The following is a 22,207-nucleotide window of genomic DNA, read 5'->3' as shown; positions in this document are numbered from 1 at the left end:
TTTACATTTCAAGGAACCGACAGTTTGATAATGTTTTTTTTATTTTTTATTATTAATTATCTTTGAGACCGCGAATGTACAGTGTTAGTTTAACTCCGAGAGCCTACACAATGGACACTAAATGGGTCCATTTGGATCCATTTCTACAGTTACGGACCTTTCAACTTCCTCAGCGAGTCCTCTGTCGGTCCGCGGACCACACGCTGAGAACCGCTACCCCACCCCCCCGCCACTACTATCCATGGCGACGACGCTCCGGGGTTTGCTAAGCGCGCGCGCAGGGGCTTTGACGTCAGCGGGGAGGAGGAGGTGGAGGAGGAGGAACCATGGCAACCCACACACACCAGTTAGGGGATGGGATGACGTACGCCAGTCGCCATGGTAACTGTCTCCATCCGTGAGGATCGCTTGTCAGTATGTGAAGTTAAGCATCACGTTTTAGATAGATAGATAGATAGATAGATAGATAGATAGATAGATAGATAGATAGATAGATAGATAGATAGATAGATAGATAGATAGATAGATAGATAGATCGGGTCAGGTAATGAATCAATCAATAAGACATAATTATGCTTAATTATTAAATATTGTATTAATTTATATTAATGTGGAATTCATTTAACAAATGATCCTGTATCTCCCATCTCATCAAAGACACAATCTAGCATGATGAGGCAGACTGTTGTGCTGCATCATTTTATCCTTCTTTTTGAAGGTCTTCCTGGCAATAATAGCTCTTCAATATACACACACGCACGCTCTCATGCTTTCTCTCTCACAATGTTCCTCCATGATCATTTTTGCGATACAAATTTTAGATGTTTATTCAATATATCACACAGGAGTTACACAGAGGACAGGATTATTATACACTCCACTTTGTGTGTGTGTGTGTGTGTGTGTGTGTGTGTGTGTGTGTGTGTGTGTGTGTGTGTGTGTGTGTGTGTGTGTGTGTGTGTGTGTGTGTGTGTGTGTGTGTGTGTGTGTGTGTGTGTGTGTGTGTGTGTGTGCGTGCGTGCGTGCGTGCGTGCGTGCGTGCGTGTGTGTGTGTGTGTGTGCTCAAATTCAATAAAACACGGATGAGGAGAAGTAATTGAACAAACACTGAGGTTTTTGATGTAAGGTGCCGTGTGACTCTGAGGGCTTATATTCTATTCCAGCAGTCGACATTTGGACCAATAACACATTAATAAGTGCTTAAACCCTATATACTTTGTTGACTGGAACACCCCCAGGGGCCTTTACCTTGTTTATCGGCTATTTTTTGCAAAATCTACCCGCGGAATAATGATGCTAGGGTCCATGTTGTTAAAGATGTAGGAGCTACATACAGAGGTAACGATGGCATCATAAAGCCTAACCACACGAGAGGTCGAGACGGTTTTAGCCTTGTCCCTGCGGTGTGATATGTCCTGTTGCACGTTGACGTGCGTTGACGTCGTCCCTAGTGATTCAACGCATAGAATTCAATGGCCCAAACCACACCAAAGGGTCAAGACGGTTTTAACGTTAACTCCAGTATCACTACACCACCAGCAGCACAAAACAATAGTTCCATGTGACAGAGGGGTCAAAGTTGAACGAAAGTTGCTATATGGCTAAATTACGCTAGTGTTGTGGATTCATTCATGTCTATTGAGTGGCCCCCAGACCCCCACCAAATGATCGGAACTACAGTTTTCTACTTTTCACCACTGCTTGTGCTTGTATACCCTGGCCTGCCTACCAGGTTCCATAATTATGTTGGCAGATAGACTTCATGCAATACCACTTACCAACCAGTAGGTGTCCTACCCGACCAACTATAGCCACCACAATTGTGTAAACTACTATGTACTATAATGTGCACTATACAGATTGTTCAGTCAAAATAGCATTTTATGCACCAAGAAAGGACTTGCAGCTTTAATACCATATAACTCAAATCCTGCAATGCAGAGAGAGCCAAGTCGAGGATAGTGTGAATCCCCCCTAAATGCGCCCTGAGAGATCCCTGGTTCAAATCCACAGGTGGATTTAAAATAAAGTAGCCTTGCCGAGCCATGAGGCCCATAGGGCAGGAGCCTATCTCCTGTTTCTGTAGCGTGAGGCAGCTTGATGTACAAGTACACCCCCTGGACATGACGCTAGTATGTCGCAGGGACTTACCCCCAATCCAACCCTTGATGCTGAGTGTCAAGCACTGGGTCCCATTTTTAGAGTCTTTGCTCTTTGGTATGACCCAGCCGGGGATTGAACCCCAACCTCCCAGTCTCAGGGCGGACACTCAGCCACTGAGCTGGATTTCAAATAGGCTGCTCATTAAACTCTGACAGGTGATACATTGCACATTTGGGGGCTATTTTACGGCCCAAGTCTAGGGGAACCGAGCCACAACATGAGACATGTGACACCTCCCAATGAACCACCAACAAGCAGGAATCCATACCAAATATATATATATTTTTTAAAAGACCCATCCCTTAGTGAATTATAAGACAAACAAAAACATTAATAAACAATATCACATTCACTTCCTGAACATAGAAACTACACAGAGAAAAGAAAATATTTGGTTAATACCCAAAAACAGAAATAAATATAAATCACAATCATTATGTTTTCTTTGTCCGTTTCACCAACACTTTCTCTAAGTATTCAGCAAGTGGGAATATCTTATGTTCGAAAATCCAAACCAGACTCTCTGCTTTGCTTAACCATATCAGATCCAGTTTTCTACACCTACTAAACAATTTTTGACATGTGCATGATACAAAGGGCAGTAAAAAATAAAATTGAATTAATATTGTTTATATCACAGTAAGTGCAGATCTGCTCTTTTTCTATTACTCTCTATCTATATTACTCTATACCTACCAGTTTCAAGGCCCAGGGGCAAGATCCCAGAACAGAGTTGGGCACATAGAGATCTTTGGTTATTATGAAATAATAAAACAACTAAACAAAATGTACCCTAACTCAACTACACATCATAATATGACCAAAAACAACTGTTAACCTAACTCCCTAACCACCAAAACAGGAGAAAAGGGGAAGCCAAAATAATGATCACCCACTCCTACCAAAACTCGGCTTTTAAAGTCCGCAGTGCAGTAACAGCGGATGAGATTTTCTTTGCTGGCAGTACAGGACTACAGGTGTATGGCAGTTCCATTGTGGGCAGAGCCAGAACCAAACCAGCTCGAATACAACTTTGTATTATTTCACTGAGAATATGAGAGTATACTGTATGTATATAAGAGGCTCTCCATCCTGCTCCTCCTACCATGCTGTCACTCCAGGCCAGAGTCTTCTGTGTTCTCTATGGCAAACATCAGCTTCTCCTTCAGCTGCTCATAGCTCTTGTAAGGAGGTAGGTCCAGGCGATTAAAGCTGGTTTAGAACAATTTTATATTTAAAATAATGTTAATAGAGAGAATAAGCTACAACTTTACCATGTGTGACTTCTTGGAAGCCAGTTCTCTTCGCCCACTTTCTCGAGGCAGAACTTCTGGGGTCCATTACTCCCTGTGTCAATGATACACTAAATAAATATATTATTTATACTGTACACTGTATGTGTGTGTGTGTGTGTGTGTGTGTGTGTGTGTGTGTGTGTGTGTGTGTGTGTGTGTGTGTGTGCGTGTGCGTGCGTGCATGCGTGCACATGCATGTCTTGTGTGCGTGCGTGTTTTCCAGTTGAACAACATACCCATAAGGTCAGCAAAAACACCCACAGGAAGTCGGCAGGTTCCAGTAACAAATTGCAGCAATCTCATCCTTTTCTCATTGTCCATCTCCTTGACAAACTGGGAACATTATTTCATGTTAATTCATGCTTTCAAAGCTTGTACATTTACATAAATCTGTGTTGAAACTGGGTGATAGGGAAAGTGATGCTTTGAACTTTTTGAGCGGTGCCTCCTGTCCATTACGCAGCGGTGTTTCTCTATATGTGTCCCTATGTGTACGTGTTTGTCTGTCAATATCTACTGTATAATGAATATGGAACATTGTCCAATAGGTTTCTTCTAGTGGCAGGTGTGATAGAAGCCGCGTATGATGATGTACACACAGTTGTCGTACAGTATATGTAAGGCACGAGATTAGGTAAATTCACAATCCCACACTAAGTAAAGCAAGTTTTCTGATAGTTAATATTATAATAATGTTACTAATACAGGCCTAAGGCTATAGAGACTGTAATTACTAAGTTGTAGGAAGGAGCATACAATATTGGGCTTTAGGCTTAACAAAGATTGGTTCATGCCAGGATTAAAGCTTGTGGATTTGTGTACTTTTGTACTGTATGTACTTCTGCTTTTGTATGACACTAGTAGTATGATATAGTGTCTGTTCGGTACACTTTTTGGCCACTAGTGGCGCTAGTGAGCAATTAATGCATAATTTGCATAATTAATTATGCAAATTAGTAATTACATTCCATGAATTCCATAGATATAATTAACATAATCATAAATCATAAATATCCATAAATATAATTAGCATATAATAGTTTATAATTAAATAATAATAAAAACTAATAATAGGTTATTTATAAAATGCATGATGTGTGTGTGATTAGCTGATCTCATCTCTCTCTCTCCCTGCGTCTCATGTGCCATGCCTCCCCAAAAGCCAGCAGAGATGCTGACTCGAAGGTGTGAAAAACAAACAAATGTAAATTTGTTTGTTTGTCCCTGGGGGTGAGGTGGGGGGATGGGCTCCCAGTCTTTGTGGAATGCCATGGGCCAGACATGCAAATTAAATGAAGCGCGGGGGTGGGGTGGGGGGATGGGTTCTAACCAGGTGCCAGACATGCAAATTAGATAAACAAGGGGGGGATGGGCTCTAACCAGGTGCCAGGTGCGACATGCAAATTAAATGAAGAGCGGGGGTGGGGTGGGGGGATGGGTTCTAACCAGGTGCCAGACATGCAAATTAGATAAACACAGAGGTGGGGGCTCCACTCTTTGAAGTGAATTGTATGCATAAATTAATCAAGTTAGTATTTAAATGCCCTACATACATTGACAGTGGGTGTGTGATTACTCCTAGTGGTCAATCTCTATATATATATATAATTACACTGCAATACCTACTATGCCCTGATGTGATCTCAGTCATCTAGGGCAATGTTTTTCAATCAATGGTCTGGGGACCACCAATGGTCCTTGAATGTAATTCTTGTGAAAAATCAATGATACCCCCCTAGTGTTCAAGCTCTATATAAATATTTACACTGCAATACCATTTATGCCCTGATGTGATCTCAGTCATCTAGGGAAATGTTTTTCAATCATTGGTCTGGGGACCACCAGTGGTCCTTGAATGTAATTCTTGTGTAAGTCAAGGATACCCCACCTAGTGGTCAATTTCTATATATATATATATATATAATTACCCTGCAGTACCTACTATGCCCTGATTTCAGTCACCTAGTGCAAATGTTTTCAAGCAATGGTCAGGGGGCTACCGGTGGTCTTTGAGAGGGTATAGGTGACCCCCACCAGCTAAATCATGGAGAGTTGGTAACCAAATAGGCTCCTTATAGATCTTTAACTCTATACTTTTCAATATTTGGTGTTTTGTGCGGTGTCTTTGAATTTTGTATGTTTCATATGGTACTAATGTGTCGGGGTAATGGTATGTCTAGTATTATTTTTGGTGTTTTGTGTTGTGTCTTTGAATTTTGTATGCTTCATGTGGTACTAATGTGTTTGGGTTATTGTCTGTCTTGTATTATTTTCGGTGTTTTGGGTTGTGTCTTTGAATTTTTTATGTTTCATGTTGTCCTAATGGGGTTGGGTATTGTATATATTGTATTATTTTTTGTGTTTTGTGTTGTGTCTTTGAATTTTGCATGCTTCACGTGGTACTAATGTGTTTGGGTTATTGTCTGTCTTGTATTATTTTTGGTGTTTTGTGTTGTGTCTTTGAATTTTTTTATGTTTCATGTTGTCCTAATGGGTTGGGTATTGTATATCTTGTATTATTTTTTGTGTTTTGTGTTGTGTCTTTGAATTTTGCATGCTTCATGTGGTACTAGGTGTCTGGGTTATTGTCTGTCTTGTATTATTTTTGGTGTTTTGTGTTGGGATCTTTGAATTTTTTATGTTTCATGTTGTCCTAATGGGTTGGGTATTGTATATCTTGTATTATTTTTTGTGTTTTGTGTTGTGTCTTTGAATTTTGCATGCTTCATGTGGTACTAGGTGTTTGGGTTATTGTCTGTCTTGTATTATTTTTGGTGTTTTGTGTTGGGATCTTTGAATTTTTTATGTTTCATATTGTCCAAATGGGGTTGGGTATTGTATATCTTGTATTATTTTTTGTGTTTTGTGTTGTGTCTTTGAATTTTGCATGCTTCATGTGGTACTAGGTGTTTGGGTTATTGTCTGTCTTGTATTATTTTTGGTGTTTTGTGTTGGGATCTTTGAATTTTTTATGTTTCATGTTGTCCAAATGGGGTTGGGTATTGTATATCTTGTATTATTTTTTGTGTTTTGGGTTGTGTCTTTGAATTTAGATTTTTTATGTTTCATGTTGTCCAAATGGGGTTGGGTATTGTATATCTTGTATTATTTTTTGTGTTTTGTGTTGGGTCTTTGAATTTTGCATGCTTCATGTGGTACTAGGTGTTTGGGTTATTGTCTGTCTTGTATTATTTTTGGTGTTTTGTGTTGGGATCTTTGAATTTTTTATGTTTCATGTTGTCCAAATGGGGTTGGGTATTGTATATCTTGTATTATTTTTGGTGTTTTGTGTTGTGTCTTTGAATTTTGTATGCTTCATGTGGTACTAGGTGTTTGGGTTATTGTCTGTCTTGTATTATTTTTGGTGTTTTGTGTTGGGATCTTTGAATTTTTTATGTTTCATGTTGTCCAAATGGGGTTGGGTATTGTATATCTTGTATTATTTTTTGTGTTTTGGGTTGTGTCTTTGAATTTTGCATGCTTCATGTGGTGCTAGGTGTTTGGGTTATTGTCTGTCTTGTATTATTTTTGGTGTTTTGTGTTGGGATCTTTGAATTTTTTATGGTTCATGTTGTCCAAATGGGGTTGGGTATTGTATATATTGTATTATTTTTTTGTGTTTTGTGTTGTGTCTTTGAATTTTGCATGCTTCATGTGGTACTAGGTGTTTGGGTTATTGTCTGTCTTGTATTATTTTTGGTGTTTTGTGTTGGGATCTTTGAATTTTTTATGTTTCATGTTGTCCAAATGGGGTTGGGTATTGTATATCTTGTATTATTTTTTGTGTTTTGGGTTGTGTCTTTGAATTTTGCATGCTTCATGTGGTGTTAGGTGTTTGGGTTATTGTCTGTCTTGTATTATTTTTGGTGTTTTGTGTTGGGATCTTTGAATTTTTTATGTTTCATGTTGTCCAAATGGGGTTGGGTATTGTATATATTGTATTATTTTTTGTGTTTTGTGTTGTGTCTTTGAATTTTGCATGCTTCATGTGGTACTAGGTGTTTGGGTTATTGTCTGTCTTGTATTATTTTTGGTGTTTTGTGTTGGGATCTTTGAATTTTTTATGTTTCATGTTGTCCAAATGGGGTTGGGTATTGTATATCTTGTATTATTTTAGGTGTTTTGTGTTGTGTCTTTGAATTTTGTATGCTTCAGGTGGTACTAGGTGTTTGGGTTATTGTCTGTCTTGTATTATTTTTGGTGTTTTGTGTTGGGATCTTTGAATTTTTTATGTTTCATGTTGTCCAAAGGGGGTTGGGTATTGTATATCTTGTATTATTTTTTGTGTTTTGTGTTGTGTCTTTGAATTTTGCATGCTTCATGTGGTACTAGGTGTTTGGGTTATTGTCTGTCTTGTACTTTTTTTTGGGGTTTTGTGTTTGGGTCTTTGAATTTTTTATGTTTCATGTTGTCCAAATGGGGTTGGGTATTGTATATCTTGTATTATTTTTGGTGTTTTGTGTGGTGTCTTTGAATTTTGCATGCTTCATGTGGTACTAGGTGTTTGGGTTATTGTCTGTCTTGTACTTTTTTTGGGGTTTTGTGTTTGGGTCTTTGAATTTTTTATGTTTCATGTTGTCCAAATGGGGTTGGGTATTGTATATCTTGTATTATTTTTTGTGTTTTGTGTGGTGTCTTTGAATTTTGCATGCTTCATGTGGTACTAGGTGTTTGGGTTATTGTCTGTCTTGTATTATTTTTGGTGTTTTGTGTTGGGATCTTTGAATTTTTTATGTTTCATGTTGTCCAAATGGGGTTGGGTATTGTATATCTTGTATTATTTTTTGTGTTTTGTGTTGTGTCTTTGAATTTTGCATGCTTCATGTGGTACTAGGTGTTTGGGTTATTGTCTGTCTTGTATTATTTTTGGTGTTTTGTGTTGGGATCTTTGAATTTTTTATGTTTCATGTTGTCCAAATGGGGTTGGGTATTGTATATCTTGTATTATTTTTTGTGTTTTGTGTTGGGTCTTTGAATTTTGCATGCTTCATGTGGTACTAGGTGTTTGGGTTATTGTCTGTCTTGTATTATTTTTGGTGTTTTGTGTTGGGATCTTTGAATTTTTTATGTTTCATGTTGTCCAAATGGGGTTGGGTATTGTATATCTTGTATTATTTTAGGTGTTTTGTGTTGTGTCTTTGAATTTTGTATGCTTCAGGTGGTACTAGGTGTTTGGGTTATTGTCTGTCTTGTATTATTTTTGGTGTTTTGTGTTGGGATCTTTGAATTTTTTATGTTTCATGTTGTCCAAAGGGGGTTGGGTATTGTATATCTTGTATTATTTTTTGTGTTTTGTGTTGTGTCTTTGAATTTTGCATGCTTCATGTGGTACTAGGTGTTTGGGTTATTGTCTGTCTTGTACTTTTTTTTGGGGTTTTGTGTTTGGGTCTTTGAATTTTTTATGTTTCATGTTGTCCAAATGGGGTTGGGTATTGTATATCTTGTATTATTTTTGGTGTTTTGTGTGGTGTCTTTGAATTTTGCATGCTTCATGTGGTACTAGGTGTTTGGGTTATTGTCTGTCTTGTACTTTTTTTGGGGTTTTGTGTTTGGGTCTTTGAATTTTTTATGTTTCATGTTGTCCAAATGGGGTTGGGTATTGTATATCTTGTATTATTTTTTGTGTTTTGTGTGGTGTCTTTGAATTTTGCATGCTTCATGTGGTACTAGGTGTTTGGGTTATTGTCTGTCTTGTATTATTTTTGGTGTTTTGTGTTGGGATCTTTGAATTTTTTATGTTTCATGTTGTCCAAATGGGGTTGGGTATTGTATATCTTGTATTATTTTTTGTGTTTTGTGTTGTGTCTTTGAATTTTGCATGCTTCATGTGGTACTAGGTGTTTGGGTTATTGTCTGTCTTGTATTATTTTTGGTGTTTTGTGTTGGGATCTTTGAATTTTTTATGTTTCATGTTGTCCAAATGGGGTTGGGTATTGTATATCTTGTATTATTTTAGGTGTTTTGTGTTGTGTCTTTGAATTTTGTATGCTTCAGGTGGTACTAGGTGTTTGGGTTATTGTCTGTCTTGTATTATTTTTGGTGTTTTGTGTTGGGATCTTTGAATTTTTTATGTTTCATGTTGTCCAAATGGGGTTGGGTATTGTATATCTTGTATTATTTTTTGTGTTTTGGGTTGTGTCTTTGAATTTAGATTTTTTATGTTTCATGTTGTCCAAATGGGGTTGGGTATTGTATATCTTGTATTATTTTTTGTGTTTTGTGTTGGGTCTTTGAATTTTGCATGCTTCATGTGGTACTAGGTGTTTGGGTTATTGTCTGTCTTGTATTATTTTTGGTGTTTTGTGTTGGGATCTTTGAATTTTTTATGTTTCATGTTGTCCAAATGGGGTTGGGTATTGTATATCTTGTATTATTTTTGGTGTTTTGTGTTGTGTCTTTGAATTTTGTATGCTTCATGTGGTACTAGGTGTTTGGGTTATTGTCTGTCTTGTATTATTTTTGGTGTTTTGTGTTGGGATCTTTGAATTTTTTATGTTTCATGTTGTCCAAATGGGGTTGGGTATTGTATATCTTGTATTATTTTTTGTGTTTTGGGTTGTGTCTTTGAATTTTGCATGCTTCATGTGGTGCTAGGTGTTTGGGTTATTGTCTGTCTTGTATTATTTTTGGTGTTTTGTGTTGGGATCTTTGAATTTTTTATGGTTCATGTTGTCCAAATGGGGTTGGGTATTGTATATATTGTATTATTTTTTTGTGTTTTGTGTTGTGTCTTTGAATTTTGCATGCTTCATGTGGTACTAGGTGTTTGGGTTATTGTCTGTCTTGTATTATTTTTGGTGTTTTGTGTTGGGATCTTTGAATTTTTTATGTTTCATGTTGTCCAAATGGGGTTGGGTATTGTATATCTTGTATTATTTTTTGTGTTTTGGGTTGTGTCTTTGAATTTTGCATGCTTCATGTGGTGTTAGGTGTTTGGGTTATTGTCTGTCTTGTATTATTTTTGGTGTTTTGTGTTGGGATCTTTGAATTTTTTATGTTTCATGTTGTCCAAATGGGGTTGGGTATTGTATATATTGTATTATTTTTTGTGTTTTGTGTTGTGTCTTTGAATTTTGCATGCTTCATGTGGTACTAGGTGTTTGGGTTATTGTCTGTCTTGTATTATTTTTGGTGTTTTGTGTTGGGATCTTTGAATTTTTTATGTTTCATGTTGTCCAAATGGGGTTGGGTATTGTATATCTTGTATTATTTTAGGTGTTTTGTGTTGTGTCTTTGAATTTTGTATGCTTCAGGTGGTACTAGGTGTTTGGGTTATTGTCTGTCTTGTATTATTTTTGGTGTTTTGTGTTGGGATCTTTGAATTTTTTATGTTTCATGTTGTCCAAAGGGGGTTGGGTATTGTATATCTTGTATTATTTTTTGTGTTTTGTGTTGTGTCTTTGAATTTTGCATGCTTCATGTGGTACTAGGTGTTTGGGTTATTGTCTGTCTTGTACTTTTTTTTGGGGTTTTGTGTTTGGGTCTTTGAATTTTTTATGTTTCATGTTGTCCAAATGGGGTTGGGTATTGTATATCTTGTATTATTTTTGGTGTTTTGTGTGGTGTCTTTGAATTTTGCATGCTTCATGTGGTACTAGGTGTTTGGGTTATTGTCTGTCTTGTACTTTTTTTGGGGTTTTGTGTTTGGGTCTTTGAATTTTTTATGTTTCATGTTGTCCAAATGGGGTTGGGTATTGTATATCTTGTATTATTTTTTGTGTTTTGTGTGGTGTCTTTGAATTTTGCATGCTTCATGTGGTACTAGGTGTTTGGGTTATTGTCTGTCTTGTATTATTTTTGGTGTTTTGTGTTGGGATCTTTGAATTTTTTATGTTTCATGTTGTCCAAATGGGGTTGGGTATTGTATATCTTGTATTATTTTTTGTGTTTTGTGTTGTGTCTTTGAATTTTGCATGCTTCATGTGGTACTAGGTGTTTGGGTTATTGTCTGTCTTGTATTATTTTTGGTGTTTTGTGTTGGGATCTTTGAATTTTTTATGTTTCATGTTGTCCAAATGGGGTTGGGTATTGTATATCTTGTATTATTTTTTGTGTTTTGTGTTGGGTCTTTGAATTTTGCATGCTTCATGTGGTACTAGGTGTTTGGGTTATTGTCTGTCTTGTATTATTTTTGGTGTTTTGTGTTGGGATCTTTGAATTTTTTATGTTTCATGTTGTCCAAATGGGGTTGGGTATTGTATATCTTGTATTATTTTAGGTGTTTTGTGTTGTGTCTTTGAATTTTGTATGCTTCAGGTGGTACTAGGTGTTTGGGTTATTGTCTGTCTTGTATTATTTTTGGTGTTTTGTGTTGGGATCTTTGAATTTTTTATGTTTCATGTTGTCCAAAGGGGGTTGGGTATTGTATATCTTGTATTATTTTTTGTGTTTTGTGTTGTGTCTTTGAATTTTGCATGCTTCATGTGGTACTAGGTGTTTGGGTTATTGTCTGTCTTGTACTTTTTTTTGGGGTTTTGTGTTTGGGTCTTTGAATTTTTTATGTTTCATGTTGTCCAAATGGGGTTGGGTATTGTATATCTTGTATTATTTTTGGTGTTTTGTGTGGTGTCTTTGAATTTTGCATGCTTCATGTGGTACTAGGTGTTTGGGTTATTGTCTGTCTTGTACTTTTTTTGGGGTTTTGTGTTTGGGTCTTTGAATTTTTTATGTTTCATGTTGTCCAAATGGGGTTGGGTATTGTATATCTTGTATTATTTTTTGTGTTTTGTGTGGTGTCTTTGAATTTTGCATGCTTCATGTGGTACTAGGTGTTTGGGTTATTGTCTGTCTTGTATTATTTTTGGTGTTTTGTGTTGGGATCTTTGAATTTTTTATGTTTCATGTTGTCCAAATGGGGTTGGGTATTGTATATCTTGTATTATTTTTTGTGTTTTGTGTTGTGTCTTTGAATTTTGCATGCTTCATGTGGTACTAGGTGTTTGGGTTATTGTCTGTCTTGTATTATTTTTGGTGTTTTGTGTTGGGATCTTTGAATTTTTTATGTTTCATGTTGTCCAAATGGGGTTGGGTATTGTATATCTTGTATTATTTTTTGTGTTTTGTGTTGGGTCTTTGAATTTTGCATGCTTCATGTGGTACTAGGTGTTTGGGTTATTGTCTGTCTTGTATTATTTTTGGTGTTTTGTGTTGGGATCTTTGAATTTTTTATGTTTCATGTTGTCCAAATGGGGTTGGGTATTGTATATCTTGTATTATTTTTGGTGTTTTGTGTTGTGTCTTTGAATTTTGTATGCTTCATGTGGTACTAGGTGTTTGGGTTATTGTCTGTCTTGTATTATTTTTGGTGTTTTGTGTTGGGATCTTTGAATTTTTTATGTTTCATGTTGTCCAAATGGGGTTGGGTATTGTATATCTTGTATTATTTTTTGTGTTTTGTGTTGGGTCTTTGAATTTTGCATGCTTCATGTGGTACTAGGTGTTTGGGTTATTGTCTGTCTTGTATTATTTTTGGTGTTTTGTGCTGGGATCTTTGAATTTTTATGTTTCATGTTGTCCAAATGGGGTTGGGTATTGTATATCTTGTATTATTTTTGGTGTTTTGGGTTGTGTCTTTGAATTTTGTATGCTTCATGTGGTACTAGGTGTTTGGGTTATTGTCTGTCTTGTATTATTTTTGGTGTTTTGTGTTGGGATCTTTGAATTTTTTATGTTTCATGTTGTCCAAATGGGGTTGGGTATTGTATATCTTGTATTATTTTTTGTGTTTTGTGTTGTGTCTTTGAATTTTGCATGCTTCATGTGGTACTATGTGTTTGGGTTATTGTCTGTCTTGTATTATTTTTGGTGTTTTGTGTTGGGATCTTTGAATTTTTTATGTTTCATGTTGTCCAAATGGGGTTGGGTATTGTATATCTTGTATTATTTTTGGTGTTTTGTGTGGTGTCTTTGAATTTTGTATGCTTCATGTGGTACTAGGTGTTTGGGTTATTGGCTGTCTTGTATTATTTTTGGTGTTTTGTGTTGGGATCTTTGAATTTTTTATGTTTCATGTTGTCCAAATGGGGTTGGGTATTGTATATCTTGTATTATTTTTTTGTGTTTTGTGTTGTGTCTTTGAATTTTGCATGCTTCATGTGGTACTAGGTGTTTGGGTTATTGTCTGTCTTGTATTATTTTTGGTGTTTTGTGTTGGGATCTTTGAATTTTTTATGTTTCATGTTGTCCAAATGGGGTTGGGTATTGTATATCTTGTATTATTTTTTGTGTTTTGTGTTGGGTCTTTGAATTTTGCATGCTTCATGTGGTACTAGGTGTTTGGGTTATTGTCTGTCTTGTATTATTTTTGGTGTTTTATGTTGGGGTCTTTGAATTTTTTATGTTTCATGTTGTCCAAATGGGGTTGGGTATTGTATATCTTGTATTATTTTTGGTGTTTTGGGTTGTGTCTTTGAATTTTGCATGCTTCATGTGGTACTAGGTGTTTGGGTTATTGTCTGTCTTGTATTATTTTTGGTGTTTTGTGTTGGGATCTTTGAATTTTTTATGTTTCATGTTGTCCAAATGGGGTTGGGTATTGTATATCTTGTATTATTTTAGGTGTTTTGTGTTGTGTCTTTGAATTTTGGATGCTTCATGTGGTACTAGGTGTTTGGGTTATTGTCTGTCTTGTATTATTTTTGGTGTTTTGTGTTGGGATCTTTGAATTTTTTATGTTTCATGTTGTCCAAATGGGGTTGGGTATTGTATATCTTGTATTATTTTTTGTGTTTTGTGTTGTGTCTTTGAATTTTGCATGCTTCATGTGGTACTAGGTGTTTGGGTTATTGTCTGTCTTGTATTATTTTTGGTGTTTTGTGTTGGGATCTTTGAATTTTTTATGTTTCATGTTGTCCAAATGGGGTTGGGTATTGTATATCTTGTATTATTTTTGGTGTTTTGTGTGGTGTCTTTGAATTTTGCATGCTTCATGTGGTACTAGGTGTTTGGGTAATTGGCTGTCTTGTATTATTTTTGGTGTTTTGTGTTGGGATCTTTGAATTTTTTATGTTTCATGTTGTCCAAATGGGGTTGGGTATTGTATATCTTGTATTATTTTTGGTGTTTTGTGTGGTGTCTTTGAATTTTGTATGCTTCATGTGGTACTAGGTGTTTGGGTTATTGGCTGTCTTGTATTATTTTTGGTGTTTTGTGTTGGGATCTTTGAATTTTTTATGTTTCATGTTGTCCAAATGGGGTTGGGTATTGTATATCTTGTATTATTTTTGGTGTTTTGTGTGGTGTCTTTGAATTTTGTATGCTTCATGTGGTACTAGGTGTTTGGGTTATTGGCTGTCTTGTATTATTTTTGGTGTTTTGTGTTGGGATCTTTGAATTTTTTATGTTTCATGTTGTCCAAATGGGGTTGGGTATTGTATATCTTGTATTATTTTTTGTGTTTTGTGTTGTGTCTTTGAATTTTGCATGCTTCATGTGGTACTAGGTGTTTGGGTTATTGTCTGTCTTGTATTATTTTTGGTGTTTTGTGTTGGGATCTTTGATCTTTTTATGTTTCATGTTGTCCAAATGGGGTTGGGTATTGTATATCTTGTATTATTTTTGGTGTTTTGGGTTGTGTCTTTGAATTTTGTATGCTTCATGTGGTACTAGGTGTTTGGGTTATTGTCTGTCTTGTATTATTTTTGGTGTTTTGTGTTGGGATCTTTGAATTTTTTATGTTTCATGTTGTCCAAATGGGGTTGGGTATTGTATATCTTGTATTATTTTTTGTGTTTTGTGTTGTGTCTTTGAATTTTGCATGCTTCATGTGGTACTATGTGTTTGGGTTATTGTCTGTCTTGTATTATTTTTGGTGTTTTGTGTTGGGATCTTTGAATTTTTTATGTTTCATGTTGTCCAAATGGGGTTGGGTATTGTATATCTTGTATTATTTTTGGTGTTTTGTGTGGTGTCTTTGAATTTTGTATGCTTCATGTGGTACTAGGTGTTTGGGTTATTGGCTGTCTTGTATTATTTTTGGTGTTTTGTGTTGGGATCTTTGAATTTTTTATGTTTCATGTTGTCCAAATGGGGTTGGGTATTGTATATCTTGTATTATTTTTTTGTGTTTTGTGTTGTGTCTTTGAATTTTGCATGCTTCATGTGGTACTAGGTGTTTGGGTTATTGTCTGTCTTGTATTATTTTTGGTGTTTTGTGTTGGGATCTTTGAATTTTTTATGTTTCATGTTGTCCAAATGGGGTTGGGTATTGTATATCTTGTATTATTTTTTGTGTTTTGTGTTGGGTCTTTGAATTTTGCATGCTTCATGTGGTACTAGGTGTTTGGGTTATTGTCTGTCTTGTATTATTTTTGGTGTTTTATGTTGGGGTCTTTGAATTTTTTATGTTTCATGTTGTCCAAATGGGGTTGGGTATTGTATATCTTGTATTATTTTTGGTGTTTTGGGTTGTGTCTTTGAATTTTGCATGCTTCATGTGGTACTAGGTGTTTGGGTTATTGTCTGTCTTGTATTATTTTTGGTGTTTTGTGTTGGGATCTTTGAATTTTTTATGTTTCATGTTGTCCAAATGGGGTTGGGTATTGTATATCTTGTATTATTTTAGGTGTTTTGTGTTGTGTCTTTGAATTTTGGATGCTTCATGTGGTACTAGGTGTTTGGGTTATTGTCTGTCTTGTATTATTTTTGGTGTTTTGTGTTGGGATCTTTGAATTTTTTATGTTTCATGTTGTCCAAATGGGGTTGGGTATTGTATATCTTGTATTATTTTTTGTGTTTTGTGTTGTGTCTTTGAATTTTGCATGCTTCATGTGGTACTAGGTGTTTGGGTTATTGTCTGTCTTGTATTATTTTTGGTGTTTTGTGTTGGGATCTTTGAATTTTTTATGTTTCATGTTGTCCAAATGGGGTTGGGTATTGTATATCTTGTATTATTTTTGGTGTTTTGTGTGGTGTCTTTGAATTTTGCATGCTTCATGTGGTACTAGGTGTTTGGGTAATTGGCTGTCTTGTATTATTTTTGGTGTTTTGTGTTGGGATCTTTGAATTTTTTATGTTTCATGTTGTCCAAATGGGGTTGGGTATTGTATATCTTGTATTATTTTTGGTGTTTTGTGTGGTGTCTTTGAATTTTGTATGCTTCATGTGGTACTAGGTGTTTGGGTTATTGGCTGTCTTGTATTATTTTTGGTGTTTTGTGTTGGGATCTTTGAATTTTTTATGTTTCATGTTGTCCAAATGGGGTTGGGTATTGTATATCTTGTATTATTTTTGGTGTTTTGTGTGGTGTCTTTGAATTTTGTATGCTTCATGTGGTACTAGGTGTTTGGGTTATTGGCTGTCTTGTATTATTTTTGGTGTTTTGTGTTGGGATCTTTGAATTTTTTATGTTTCATGTTGTCCAAATGGGGTTGGGTATTGTATATCTTGTATTATTTTTTGTGTTTTGTGTTGTGTCTTTGAATTTTGCATGCTTCATGTGGTACTAGGTGTTTGGGTTATTGTCTGTCTTGTATTATTTTTGGTGTTTTGTGTTGGGATCTTTGATCTTTTTATGTTTCATGTTGTCCAAATGGGGTTGGGTATTGTATATCTTGTATTATTTTTTGTGTTTTGTGTTGTGTCTTTGAATTTTGCATGCTTCATGTGGTACTAGGTGTTTGGGTTATTGTCTGTCTTGTATTATTTTTGGTGTTTTGTGTTGGGATCTTTGAATTTTTTATGTTTCATGTTGTCCAAATGGGGTTGGGTATTGTATATCTTGTATTATTTTTGGTGTTTTGTGTTGTGTCTTTGAATTTTTGTATGCTTCATGTGGTACTAATGTGTTTGGGTTATTGTCTGTCTTGTATTATTTTTGGGGTTTTGTGCTGTGTCTTTGATTTTTTATGTTTCATGTGGTACTAATGTGTTTGGGTTATTGTATGTCTTGTATTATTTATGGTGTTTTGTGCTGTGTCTTTGAATTTTGTATGTTTCATGTGGTACTTCAAAATATTATTAATACAAACAGGCGGCCTGTTGTATTAATATAATATTTTGAAGTACCACATGAAACATACAAAATTCAAAGACACAGCACAAAACACCATAAATAATACAAGACATACAATAATCCAAACACATTAATACCACATGAAGCATACAAAATTCAAAGACACAACACAAAACACCATAAATAATACAAGACATACAATAATCCGAACACATTAGTACCCCATGAACCATACCCAATTCAAAGACACAGCACAAAACACCAAAAATAATACAAGATATACAATAACCCATACCCATTAGGACAACATGAAACATACAAAATTCAAAGACACAACACAAAACACCAAAAATAATACAAGACGGCCAATAACCCAAACACATTAGTACCACATGAAACATAAAAAATCAAAGACACAGCACAAAACCCCAAAAATAATACAAGACAGACAATAACCCAAACACATTAGTACCACATGAAGCATACAAAAATTCAAAGACACAACACAAAACCCCAAAAATAATACAAGATATACAATACCCAACCCCATTTGGACAACATGAAACATAAAAAATTCAAAGATCCCAACACAAAACACCAAAAATAATACAAGACAGACAATAACCCAAACACCTAGTACCACATGAAGCATGCAAAATTCAAAGACACAACACAAAACACAAAAAATAATACAAGATATACAATACCCAACCCCATTTGGACAACATGAAACATAAAAAATTCAAAGATCCCAACACAAAACACCAAAAATAATACAAGACAGACAATAACCCAAACACCTAGTACCACATGAAGCATGCAAAATTCAAAGACACAACACAAAACACAAAAAATAATACAAGATATACAATACCCAACCCCATTTGGACAACATGAAACATAAAAAATTCAAAGATCCCAACACAAAACACCAAAAATAATACAAGACAGCCAATTACCCAAACACCTAGTACCACATGAAGCATGCAAAATTCAAAGACACCACACAAAACACCAAAAATAATACAAGATATACAATACCCAACCCCATTTGGACAACATGAAACATAAAAAATTCAAAGATCCCAACACAAAACACCAAAAATAATACAAGACAGACAATAACCCAAACACCTAGTACCACATGAAGCATGCAAAATTCAAAGACACAACACAAAACACAAAAAATAATACAAGATATACAATACCCAACCCCATTTGGACAACATGAAACATAAAAAATTCAAAGATCCCAACACAAAACACCAAAAATAATACAAGACAGACAATAACCCAAACACCTAGTACCACATGAAGCATCCAAAATTCAAAGACACAACACAAAACACCTAAAATAATACAAGATATACAATACCCAACCCCATTTGGACAACATGAAACATAAAAAATTCAAAGATCCCAACACAAAACACCAAAAATAATACAAGACAGACAATAACCCAAACACCTAGTACCACATGAAGCATGCAAAATTCAAAGACACAACCCAAAACACCAAAAATAATACAAGATATACAATACCCAACCCCATTTGGACAACATGAAACATAAAAAATTCAAAGACCCCAACATAAAACACCAAAAATAATACAAGACAGACAATAACCCAAACACCTAGTACCACATGAAGCATGCAAAATTCAAAGACCCAACACAAAACACAAAAAATAATACAAGATATACAATACCCAACCCCATTTGGACAACATGAAACATAAAAAATTCAAAGATCCCAACACAAAACACCAAAAATAATACAAGACAGACAATAACCCAAACACCTAGTACCACATGAAGCATGCAAAATTCAAAGACACAACACAAAACACAAAAAAATAATACAAGATATACAATACCCAACCCCATTTGGACAACATGAAACATAAAAAATTCAAAGATCCCAACACAAAACACCAAAAATAATACAAGACAGCCAATAACCCAAACACCTAGTACCACATGAAGCATACAAAATTCAAAGACACCACACAAAACACCAAAAATAATACAAGATATACAATACCCAACCCCATTTGGACAACATGAAACATAAAAAATTCAAAGATCCCAACACAAAACACCAAAAATAATACAAGACAGCCAATAACCCAAACACCTAGTACCACATGAAGCATACAAAATTCAAAGACACCACACAAAACACCAAAAATAATACAAGATATACAATACCCAACCCCATTTGGACAACATGAAACATAAAAAATTCAAAGATCCCAACACAAAACACCAAAAATAATACAAGACAGACAATAACCCAAACACATTAGTACCACATGAAGCATACAAAAATTCAAAGACACAACACAAAACCCCAAAAATAATACAAGATATACAATACCCAACCCCATTTGGACAACATGAAACATAAAAAATTCAAAGATCCCAACACAAAACACCAAAAATAATACAAGACAGACAATAACCCAAACACCTAGTACCACATGAAGCATGCAAAATTCAAAGACACAACACAAAACACAAAAAATAATACAAGATATACAATACCCAACCCCATTTGGACAACATGAAACATAAAAAATTCAAAGATCCCAACACAAAACACCAAAAATAATACAAGACAGCCAATAACCCAAACACCTAGTACCACATGAAGCATACAAAATTCAAAGACACAACACAAAACACAAAAAATAATACAAGATATACAATACCCAACCCCATTTGGACAACATGAAACATAAAAAATTCAAAGATCCCAACACAAAACACCAAAAATAATACAAGACAGACAATAACCCAAACACATTAGTACCACATGAAGCATACAAAAATTCAAAGACACAACACAAAACCCCAAAAATAATACAAGATATACAATACCCAACCCCATTTGGACAACATGAAACATAAAAAATTCAAAGATCCCAACACAAAACACCAAAAATAATACAAGACAGACAATAACCCAAACACCTAGTACCACATGAAGCATGCAAAATTCAAAGACACAACACAAAACACAAAAAATAATACAAGATATACAATACCCAACCCCATTTGGACAACATGAAACATAAAAAATTCAAAGATCCCAACACAAAACACCAAAAATAATACAAGACAGCCAATAACCCAAACACCTAGTACCACATGAAGCATACAAAATTCAAAGACACAACACAAAACACAAAAAATAATACAAGATATACAATACCCAACCCCATTTGGACAACATGAAACATAAAAAATTCAAAGATCCCAACACAAAACACCAAAAATAATACAAGACAGCCAATAACCCAAACACCTAGTACCACATGAAGCATACAAAATTCAAAGACACCACACAAAACACCAAAAATAATACAAGATATACAATACCCAACCCCATTTGGACAACATGAAACATAAAAAATTCAAAGATCCCAACACAAAACACCAAAAATAATACAAGACAGCCAATTACCCAAACACCTAGTACCACATGAAGCATGCAAAATTCAAAGACACCACACAAAACACCAAAAATAATACAAGATATACAATACCCAACCCCATTTGGACAACATGAAACATAAAAAATTCAAAGATCCCAACACAAAACACCAAAAATAATACAAGACAGACAATAACCCAAACACCTAGTACCACATGAAGCATGCAAAATTCAAAGACACAACACAAAACACAAAAAATAATACAAGATATACAATACCCAACCCCATTTGGACAACATGAAACATAAAAAATTCAAAGATCCCAACACAAAACACCAAAAATAATACAAGACAGACAATAACCCAAACACCTAGTACCACATGAAGCATCCAAAATTCAAAGACACAACACAAAACACCTAAAATAATACAAGATATACAATACCCAACCCCATTTGGACAACATGAAACATAAAAAATTCAAAGATCCCAACACAAAACACCAAAAATAATACAAGACAGACAATAACCCAAACACCTAGTACCACATGAAGCATGCAAAATTCAAAGACACAACCCAAAACACCAAAAATAATACAAGATATACAATACCCAACCCCATTTGGACAACATGAAACATAAAAAATTCAAAGACCCCAACATAAAACACCAAAAATAATACAAGACAGACAATAACCCAAACACCTAGTACCACATGAAGCATGCAAAATTCAAAGACCCAACACAAAACACAAAAAATAATACAAGATATACAATACCCAACCCCATTTGGACAACATGAAACATAAAAAATTCAAAGATCCCAACACAAAACACCAAAAATAATACAAGACAGACAATAACCCAAACACCTAGTACCACATGAAGCATGCAAAATTCAAAGACACAACACAAAACACAAAAAAATAATACAAGATATACAATACCCAACCCCATTTGGACAACATGAAACATAAAAAATTCAAAGATCCCAACACAAAACACCAAAAATAATACAAGACAGCCAATAACCCAAACACCTAGTACCACATGAAGCATACAAAATTCAAAGACACCACACAAAACACCAAAAATAATACAAGATATACAATACCCAACCCCATTTGGACAACATGAAACATAAAAAATTCAAAGATCCCAACACAAAACACCAAAAATAATACAAGACAGCCAATAACCCAAACACCTAGTACCACATGAAGCATACAAAATTCAAAGACACCACACAAAACACCAAAAATAATACAAGATATACAATACCCAACCCCATTTGGACAACATGAAACATAAAAAATTCAAAGATCCCAACACAAAACACCAAAAATAATACAAGACAG

Source organism: Protomyctophum bolini (genome assembly GCF_963924005.1).
Source record: "Protomyctophum bolini genome assembly, chromosome: 2".
NCBI classification, from domain to species: domain Eukaryota; kingdom Metazoa; phylum Chordata; class Actinopteri; order Myctophiformes; family Myctophidae; genus Protomyctophum; species Protomyctophum bolini.
Note: the sequence above shows the minus strand (reverse complement) of the source record.